The sequence below is a fragment of the Lactuca serriola genome, chromosome 5, assembly GCF_051521515.1.
Source record: "Lactuca serriola cultivar US96UC23 chromosome 5, Lser_US96UC23_V15, whole genome shotgun sequence".
Lineage (NCBI taxonomy): Eukaryota > Viridiplantae > Streptophyta > Magnoliopsida > Asterales > Asteraceae > Lactuca > Lactuca serriola.
Window position 1 is genome coordinate 325090491 of NC_136412.1, and position 11436 is coordinate 325101926.

Sequence of the window (11436 nt, forward strand, 5' to 3'; positions counted from 1 at the left end):
ATCACAGTGGCGGCTAGAAATTGAAGGTGGAGAGATGACGGCTGCAACCTTGTTCTCGGGTTAGGGTTTATATGGCATGGGTTTTATATGGAGGCTGCACACATGAGGGTGACGGGTTCACCCGTTTTCTTCACAAACTTCTGGCCATTTTGCCAATATCGGCCCCTCCCCACTAGAGTTTTCCCAATTTAAACCTAAATTTTACCTTTTAGCCCCCAGCTTCCTAAAATCTTTACAATTTAATCATAATAATTACCCTTTGAACCCTCACCATTAAAATTCCTTACAAATTAGGTACACAATTTACCAAACAGTCCCCCAATGTCTCAATTATAACATATTCAGCCCCTCTGCCTCATTTCTTTTTAAATTAATTCCCGATAACTACCACAGAGCCCATGACTTCTAAAAATGTGGCAATTAACTCCTCGAACCCAACACCCTGCATATATAATTATTTATTTTAGGCTACCATCCGTTCGTTAATTTATTTATTTATCTAATTAATAAACAGAGTATTACACCTTCCTCTTCTTTCCCTTTCCTTGTCCAATAGTCAAGACAGGAGCAGCGGGTGGATTGGGAGTTGGTGCAACAGACTTGTCCTTGAAGTTGCTCTCAGCGACCCTCAAGAGACCTTGGAGTTTGCTTAGGGTGACGTCCTCTTTGTTCATGTGGTAGGTTATCCTAAATTGATTGTAGCTTGGAGGAAAAGAGTGAAGAACCATGTCGATCGCCAAGTCTTCCCCAAAGTCAACATTCAACTTGCGAGGACGGTCGACATACCTTTGCATCTTTTGCAGGTGCACGGTAAGAGACTCACCATGACCCATTTTAGCGGAAATCATGTTAGTGAAAATCTCATAACGCTCTTGTCTCGCGTTCTGGTGGTATCTCTCCAATAAGTCTTAGTGCATCTCGTACGGGTACATGTCCTCATAGGACTTTTGGAATTCGGAGTTCATAGAGGCTATCATGATGCAATGTACCTTCGTTGCATCTCGCTCGTGAGTTTCAAAAGCGGTCATTTCAGCCGGAGTAGCGGTTTCAGGGTTGATTTTCTCGAGCTTCTCATCGAGGACGTACTCCTTATCCTCATAGCGAGCAATAGTGCGAATGTATCTTATCCATTCGCTAAAGTTCGTCCCATCGAAGGTGACCTTTTGACAAAGGCTCATCAATGTGAAAGAACTAGCAGCAGCGTTGTTTGCGTTCGACATCTACAAATAGAAAGGACAAAGATAGATTAGAATATGAATCCCTAATTATCACCCAATAAGAAAATTAGGGCTAGGATCCAACAACAATATTTACATATGAGAAAAGGGATGCCGTAATCTAACATGCAAACAATTTGAAGGTAAGTGAATGACGATTCACTAATTCTCCACCATGAAAACCTAACTTTAAGTTCTAAATGAATTTGAGAATTCCTAGGTTTAGATGAGATTCATTGAAACTTTTCAATGGCATGTTTAAATCTCGATATGCCCCTCTTGTTTGTGACTGGGATGCCGAGGATCACAAAGCGGGTGTGAATTACCATGCAAATTCACATGGTGCCTTCATTGTAACGATCACCTATTCGATGTGTCGGTAAACCACACACACTCCATTGAACTATGATAAACAATGAATCACCCTTTCCCACCTTTGCTTAGACCCAATTAGTGTGCCGGTAAACCACACACGCTCCACTAACTTCTTAGCAAGGGTGCAAAGTGTAATTTCATGGGATTGCATCAATTCACTTTTCCCGAAAGTAACTAAGATTGGGAAATTTTTAAAAACATATAGTTACTTTGTATTTCATATTATACTTTTAATGAAAGGATGAGGTTGCCCTATCCTACCCGTTCGGCTAACGACCCTCCACCTATCAAGCAAGCAGTGGGTGTGAGTGTACACCCATTAAGCGCCATTTTATAGGCCGCAAACTTATACCCACCTTATAGATCGGCTTCGTGAATGAGGCCTACTAACGGTAAGACTAGCATTTTAGTTATACATTTATATATATATATATATATATATATATATATATATATATATATATATATATATATATTAATCTTGTAATATTATATTAGTATAGGGTTGTACTTTAAACTTGTAAAATTCTAGGGTTTGAAATTTAAATTGTCTAAATTAAACTTTTAATCACAAAACATAAATTTCAAAACTTGAGGACAAGTTTTAAACATTTAAAACATGGAGGATCAAATAACAAATAATCTTAATTAACAATTAATTCCATAATTATCCATATTTGATTTATTTAAGATTTCTTGCATAATAATTTACCAATTTAATCAAAATAATTAATTAATTATCACATAAGGAAATTAAATATTTTATTAATTGATAAATCTCTTTAATTAGATCAAGATTATAGTCATATATATCAAAAAATCGGATTAGGGTTGATCTAATATGATAAAGGCAAGTTTCCATAAGATAAATATCAAAAAATCCTGAATTTGGCCCTTCCTGACGCTCGGACTCGCTGAGTGCACCATGGGACTCGCCGAGTCAGGCCAACTCGCCGAGTCCATGACACAGAAACACAAATTTTGAATTTTGCAGGTAAGATTCAAACAAACAAGCAACAATTTAATAGAAACCAATCTAGTCTCTGATACCACTGATGGGTTTTGGCCATATGAACATTCCTATGTGCACATGCAAACCCTAATGCTTGGATCTAGGTTTCTCTAATTAAACATGCTTTGAATCCAAGACTTCTAATGACTAATTAGGTATAAGAACAATACAAAATCAGATCTAGAAGTTTACCTTTGAATCTCTTGTTTTGATCTTGTTGTCTTGGAGCTCTAGAGTCACAATTGTCACTCCTCTAATGGCTTACAAACACCAACTAGCAAGGAGGATGATTTGAGAGATAGAAGAGGGATTAGAAATCGGCCAGGGTTTCTTTGCTTTTGTAGAGGTGCCGATTTCCCTTGCCCTAGGGGTCTATTTATACTTGTAAGGCTCCTAGGGTTTCACTCTTAAACCCTAGTTGGATAATCTTTCCTTAAAGCAATCCAAATCCTTTCCAAAGATAAGCCTTGGACGAATTTGAGGCTATCCCAAGCCCTAAAATCGTCCAACCCTTATCCCTTAAGGATTTACAGCCCAAAGTGCAACTATCAAACAATTGACAGTTTATACCCTCTTATTTAATTAATCTTTTTAAGTCACCAAATTAATACTAATTAATCTATGACTTATATTAATCAAATAACAATATTATTATTCCTTATATTATTCTCATAATATATTAATAATATTTATTCTCTCACAATAAATCATCCTATCAAGTTGCTATGGTGAAGGCAACCCAAAAGGACCATGCATAATTGGGTCAAATACTTGCCTAATATAGTTGCAGCCTTAGACACTATTCCAACAAAAAGTGCCACAAGATCATTAAGGTTAAGGTCTTGGTTCGAAATTGGGAAACTAGCGTTTGGAGATGGTAAATTTTCACCAACATCCAATTAAAACAAAAGACAATGCCAAAGTGATAGGTAAAAGCAAAAGACAACATGTATTTTTAAGCTTCATTGCTCTTGCATCCTTTAGAGTTTGCACGAGAGATCCTAATTTGCTTATTCAAAAGATAATTTTATAGTTTTTTTTATAAGAAATGTTCTTAAATTTTATGTAATCTAAAATCTGAATAATTTGAAGCTAGATTGAAGATTAGTACCAAAATTACCCTTGAGAGCATTACACCCATTAACATATGCAGATATCCCATCTGTATTATGGATTATAATGTGAACTCACATCATAACTCATGTTGTTTCCATCTATATCACCCAAGGTTGTAAAACTCGTTTGGCGGTAGCTCGACGGTCGAGTGGTGTTAAGGGATTAATCGGTCTTGGCGGGGATTAATCGAGAATTAATCGGGGACCATAGATTATTAATAAAATATTAAAATTAATTAAATATTAATATATCTTAAGAAAAACAAGTACTTAAAAATTAGAAAATAAGAGAAATTGTAATTTGGAAATTTGGAAATACGAAAATATGAACATTTTGGTATAATATTTAAAATTTTGAAAATTTGAAAATTTTGGAGTAAAAAAAGAAAGTTGGTTTTTTGATTTTTTTTTTATATTTTTTTGACTTTTTTTTTGACTTTTTTTGACTTTTTTGACTTTTTTGACTTTTTTGACCGATTAGTCCCTCCAAACCCGATTAATCCTAAATTTCCGATTAGTGCCCTAATCCTCGACGGTTGAAGAACGCCAAGCGGTTAATCCACGATTAATCGCCGATTAATCCTGATTTTTGCGACCATGATATCACCTAAGAAAAAGATAGATCAAAGATCATACGTATTTGATGATAATCCATAGCAATTAGATTCTCATAATTTTAACTTTTAAACAAATGGGTCAACCTTTTCACCTACAATAAATATATTATCGAATTAGAAATCGGTTTAAGAATGGAAAGAATCTCACCCATTAGAAGCTTGTGTAGCAGTTCAAGATACTACAAGAAATGGAGCTTCCACTCATCAAAGAAGAGTGGCATGTAAAATCGTTGTAATTATGTAATTTATGTGAAAAGGATCGAAAATTACATTTAGATTTCTATATACTAGAATTTACTTGAAAATAATCAAAAGCTACATTTAATTTACTTGAAAATATTGAAACCTGAAGAAATTCAAATGTACTCAAAATCAACAAACATGTAAAAATTCAAATGTAATCTGAAACCACCAAACTTGTATTGTATAAAAAAAATCCCTAACATACAGCTAAGCTGGATCCGCAGTCGATCTGATTACACAACTAAGCATGTATCCGGTATTTATAGCTAATTAGGATGGAATGATAAGAAATATAATAAATTTTAAGAAAATGGAAACAAAACCAAATTGAAATCAAGATTACCTCCAAATGTAGCAATGAAATTGATTTGTATTAAATGTTAAAAGTATAATATTCCAATAAGATGTAATGAAAACATGATGTTATTATAAACATATATATGCAAGTATGTTGCTATTTCTTATACTTAACCCTTAAAACGATACCTTACGAATATGAAGTGTAGAATTTTGTGATTCAATAGTCGGAGTTGGTGGCCTTTAATGTTCTCCTCCAAAACCTTTATATCCAACCAATTTGTTAAACACAAATTATACTAAAACCTTTAAGGTCTTTCAGTTCTGACTTCCTTGAGGCATACATCTAGCCACCACACTGGCTTTCTTGCACTTCTACATTTTGATATCAAAGTTTCCATGGCAGGTTGTCTTAGGGTCTTCACTGAACATTTGTATAATAAAACCACCATCAATGCTTTTTTTGAACTTTTTTTCTTAATTAAAAGACCTTATACGTACGGTAATTTGTTTCATTACGAATTGCCTTAGATTGCAAAATTTGGGTAAGGACCAATTTGATTTTGACCGAAGACCAAGATAAATGCCCTTTGACCGTAAACCTTGAAAGTCAACCATTGACCGAGAACTCTCATTGAGCGAGATCGTTGACCGAACACAATGTCAAACAGAAAACTATGATCTGAAACCTTGTCTGACCGAAAACTAGATGTTTGACCTAGTTGTTGACCGAGAACTCTAGTAGCCGCCAAAATCACCCAAGCTAAACCAAAATCGATGATTTTGATCGCAATTTCCAAATAAACGAAGAACACGATGAACACTTATGAGCAGCAAAGGTGATTTTTTTTTTGCCAAAGGAGACCCAAAAACTTCAAAAAATTTATGGATTGTTTTGAAAACTGATTGATACTAAAACAACTTTAAGCCGTTTTCAAGCTCTGATACCAATTGTAAAACCCCGATCTAGGTATCAATCTAAAACATGAGATTAGTGCGGAATCCTAATCAAGTGATAAACACAAAACAATAAATATGAAACAAGAACATAAACATCAATCTTCAATGCACACTATTATTGATTAATAGTCAGGTACATAAGATCAAACGATTTATCTCTAATTGTTAATGCTCTCTAAATCTCTCTCTGATAAAACCGAATGACTAACTCTCTTCACGGCTGACAATAACACATTATATACTAATACATAATTACTAAAGCCCAGCCTAACCGAAAACATCATTAAGCCCACCAAAATTATAGAGATTTCGGTCCTAAACCGAGAACTCTAAAAGCCTTGAAAAACAAAGTATAAACCACAAATTTATGTCCTAACACTCGTCGATCTCAAAAGCACCACATACTTCTGTCTCTTGTACACTTAACATGATTTTCACCTGCGACTACAAACCCTATGCACCATCCATCGTAATTTCTCAGATTTGTCTCTCTTCCCGTCTGCCTCGATGCCCAAACTATAGTCTCCTTGTTCGATTTTAATCTTAACATCATCGATAATTCCCTAATTAATTTAGTCGGCTGCCTTTTTCTGGTACTTTTTAATTGATTACCTTTTATGTGTTTATGAAATTAAGGGGTCGTTTGATAGATGCTAATTGGGTCAGAGCTGATTGGATTAGAAGCTGACTCGGTTAGAAGTTCTGACTAAGTTAACTTCTGACTGAAATTTGTTGTTTGATTTTGCATTTGACTAATTGTGCAAAATGACTATATTACCCCCAAATAACATTTTTTAATAATTCCTTTATGCTTTATCATTTAATTTATAACATTACATTTTTATAAAAATGTTCAAAAATAACAATGAATTTGATTGAATACTCAAAAACAAGATGATATAATATACAAAATGATGTAATTTACAACCATTATTTAAAAAAGATGTATACAAGCACATAACAATTTTCAATACAAATAACCATTAATCTACAATATATAATATATACGTTTGTAGGTTCATTGAGTGATTGAGAACTTCTTGGTTTCTTTGGGACACCATCAACCATATTTGACAACAAAGATGCATATTCTTTTCCTTTTTTTCCACAATGTTGATCAAAGATGCTTCAATCTTGATTGCATTCGGCTCAAAATACAGTCACTTTCACAACAAAAAATCCTTCACTCTCACCACTGAATGGCTTGGCTATAGAAATATCATAATATATTCTTCTAATATAATAAATAAAGTCATATACCTCTAAACAAATATATATGATGAAGGCATAAATGACAGTGGCATTTTGTCGAACACATAGAAGGCATAAATGCTTTTAAGCACATTTAACTAAAAACATATCTAGGTCTAAACACCAACAGAGCATGAAGCGCATACGAGATTAACAGAGACAAACATGAAATGAAATCAATTGCAAAAATCGATTACAGACCCTACAAAACTCGATTGCAAAAAATTGAAAAGTTTTAACAAAGATACAGGGATCAGAAATCGATTGTACTTACCGGCAGAGATGGAGGATAAGGGCGGTGATGGATGACCTACGATGGAGTATGTTGAGTCCAGGATGCGTCGCTGGGTAAATGGAGGAGAATCATTACGTTGGAGTACGTGGAGGAGGAGGGTTGCGTCGACAATGGTAAAAGGGGGAGAAAATTCCAGAGAATACAGAAACTGGAGAGGGAGAAAAAGTTGTCTTCGGTTGCTTCGTCGGATGAAGAAGACGACTGGACGTGAAAGGTAATAGAAGCAGTCAATAACAGTGAGCAACTTCAGTGGAGGCGTGAAAGAATAGGGCAATATGGGAATTGATTACTTTTGTTCTCGGTCCATCAATAGAAAAAAGGGGACCGAATCTGATGAAAACCTTGGATCGAGTCCATGTTTTGGACCGAGTCCTTGAATTTCAGATTAATATCAAACATGCCAATTGTTTTTTTTACCCAATCCCTCTTTGGACCCAGTTAGAACATATATCAAACAGCCCCTAAGTGTAGGTGAAGCAGTCTGGTTGCTATCCCAAAACAAAATTCATACACCTCTAGTAAACCTTCAATGCACACGAGGAAGCTACTTGGATCGATGGATATCTTGGAATGGTAGAGTTTGCAAGCATCCTCGTCTGGATTCTTCATCAGTTTTGCATACTTGATTTACATTGGTGGCGAGACGTCAATGGTAAACGTGGCAATGGGTCGACCTGGGTTGGGTTTGGGTTTAACCCATTTAATAATTGAGTTGAAAATTTCAACCCAACCCAACCTTTTTATTTAAATGGATTGATATTTTCAACTCAACCCAACCTTTTAGATAAATGGGTTGTCATCGGGTTGACCTATTTATGTAGTTCTCGACCCAACCTATTAAATAAATGGATTAAACTTGGGTTAACTCATTTAAATCAATTAAATAAATTATATAATTAAATATTATACCAATTAAATTATAAAACGTAAATAAAACTTCATAATTATGACAAAAGCAAAATCCTAATTCATAAATACAAATAAATTGTTCAAATAACATTAAAAATGTTTAGTTTCACAGTGATTTTAGAGAGTGACCAGTATTATCGACACTAAAAAGGATGTAAATTATGATTGAATTTTATTAAACATAGAAAATAATAATGCAACATTATAATTTGAAAATTAATATTTTGATTAATACATGATAATATTCAAATAATATTAAATTTTATATATATATATATATATATATATATATATATATATATATATATATATATATATATATATATTAAAGTTAAACGGATTGACGGGTTGAAAACGGGTTGATAATTTTTACCCAACTCAACCTATTTAATTAAATGTATTAGACGGGTTGACCTATTTAAGTTAAACTAGTGAGTGAGACCATGGTGAACCACAAGTCACTTTATTTATTGGTTTTCTACATTTTCTTCATATATTTGGAATTCTAATCTAAGGAGGATATACATGTTAACAATAGATATTACATGAAAAGTTTGTTACATAGGGAGACGGGGACATATTTGTGGAAATGGAAGATGGGGATTACTCGTTGTGTAAGTTTTGCGATGTTCTTTTACGGGTACAAAAAAATCAAAATTATAGAATTTATAAATTGCTTCATCAAAACATATTACCAACAAGAAGCATACAATTTGAGGTCAACCCCCCTTTTTTTGTCCAACCTAAGACTTGGTATTTTTTTACCCCGATTGAAAGTTGTACTAGAATCATACAAAAGTAATGCCATTAGGGATGAGGGAGTCATTCCCTCCCACCCCACTCAACCCACTGCCACACCAATTTTTCTCTTTTATTTTTCTTCATCTTTCCTAACCCACAACACACTGAAACCCTATCTTTTTCAACCAATTCAATTAAAAAATACAAAACAATCAAGGTAAAATCTTAATTAGCAATAGAGTTACCGTTGGTACCTCCAAGATACCACTCCCTCTTTAGTGGGTTGGGGGTGGTGGGTTGTTTATTTGGTTTCACTAACCAGCTTCATCCTCTCTCTACTTTCTCTCATTTTCTCTTGTATCATGTGTTTTATGACTTGTACCTTAGTTGTTTTGTATTTTTTTAATTGAGTGGTTTGAGTTGGTTGAGAAAGATAGGATTTTCGTATGTTGTGGGTTGGGAAAGATGAAAAAAGAGAGACAAAAACTGATGTGACAGTAGGTTAGGAGGGAATGACTCATTCCTCCATTAGTGATCACAGTCATACCAAATTACACAAAATAGACATTCAAAGTGCCACAAGATCATTAAGGTTAAGGTCTTGATTCGAAATTGGGAAATTGGCGTTTGGAGATGGTAAATTGTCACCAACATCCGATTAAAACAAAAGACAATGCCAAAGTGATAGGTTAAAGCAAAAGACAACAGGGTTTTTTAGCTTCACTGATCTTGCATCCTTTAGAGTTTCCACGAGAAATCCTAATTTGCTTATTTAAATAATATTTTTTATAGTTTTTAAGTAAATGGGTCAACCTTTTCACCTACAATAAATATATCAACGAATAAAAAATTATTTTAAGAGTGGAAAGAATCTCACCCATTGGAAGCTTGTGTAGCAGTTCAAGATACTATAAGAAATGTAGCTTCCACTCATCAAAGAAGAGTCGCATGTAAAATCGTTGTAATTATGTAATTTATGTGAAAAAGATCGAAAATTACATTCAGATTTCTATATACTAGAATTTACTTGAAAATAATCAAAAGCTACATTTAATTTACTTGAAAATATTGAAACCCGAAGAAATTCAAATGTACTCAAAATCAACAAACATGTAAAAAATCAAATGTATTCAGAAACCACCAAACTTGTACTATATAAAAAAAATCCGTAACATGCAGCTAAGCTGGTTCCGCAGTCGATCTGATTCCAAAACTAAGCATGTATCCAATATTTATATCTAATTAGGATGGAATGATAAGAATTATAATAAAATTTAAGAAAATGGAAACAAAACCAAAATGAAATCAAGATTACCTCCAAGTGTAGCAATGAAATTGATTTGTATTTGGATGACACTATTATAATTGGGTAAAATGTTAAAAGTATAATATTCCAATAAGATGTAATGAAAACATGATGTTATTATAAACATATATATGCAAGTATGTTGCTATTTCTTATACTTAACCCTTAAAACGATACCTTGCGAATATGAAGTGTAGAATTTTGTGATTCAATAGTCGGAGTTGGTGGCCTTTAATGTTCTCCTCAAAATCCTTTATATCCAACCAATTTGTTGAACTTAAATTATACTAACACCTTTATGGTCTTTCAGATCTGACTTCCTTGAGGCATACATCCAACCACCACACTGGCTAGGGGTGTCAATTTATGACACGACACGACAAAAATACACGACACGAAACGAAATCGGGAGAAAATCAAAATTCGAATTCGTTTTCGTGTTGTGCTCGTGTCAAGTTTAAAAAACACGATGTCGTGTCGTTTTCGTGTTTGCAAATCCACACGAAATTGACACGATTGAGTATGTATTTATCGTGTTATATATGATTAAATACGAATTAAATAAAATAATAGTTATGTAACATTATCTTTGTCGTGTCGTCATTTTTTAATAAGTTCGTTTTCATGTTAATGAAAAAAAACACGACATCGTGTCGTGTCGTGTTCGTGTTACAAAAAACTTTGTCGTGTCAGACAAAAACACGACACGACGGTCTGATTTGACAGACCTAACACTGGCTTTCTTGCACTTTTACATTTTGATATCAAAGTTTCCATGGTGGATTGTCTTAGGGTCTTCACTGAACATTTGTATAATAAAACCTCCATCAATGCTTGTTTTGAACTTTTTTTCTTAATTAGAAGACCTTATACGTACAGTAATTTGTTTCATTAAGAATTACCTCAGATTGCAAAATTTGGATAAGGACCAATCAGTGTTGATCCAATGACCTGAAGTAGAACTCCACAAAGTCAGTAGGTTCATATTTTTCCAGTAACTTACCTTTTTTTAATCACTATAAACATAACCACTTCTATAGCAAGAAAACAATGGACAACTATTGACTCATATAACAAATATTCAGAACAAAAATGACA

At 33.7% G+C, this 11436-nt stretch overlaps 1 long non-coding RNA gene across 1 annotated transcript; it reads right to left on the bottom strand.

Moving 5' to 3' along the window:
* Positions 1-6736: 6736 nt before the first annotated feature.
* LOC145055139 (uncharacterized) lies at positions 6737-7983 on the bottom strand. The gene is made up of 2 exons (XR_013685087.1): positions 7362-7983; positions 6737-7044 (listed from the first exon to the last, which is right to left on the bottom strand). It is a non-coding gene; the product is annotated as an uncharacterized LOC145055139 (long non-coding RNA).
* Positions 7984-11436: the final 3453 nt, after the last annotated feature.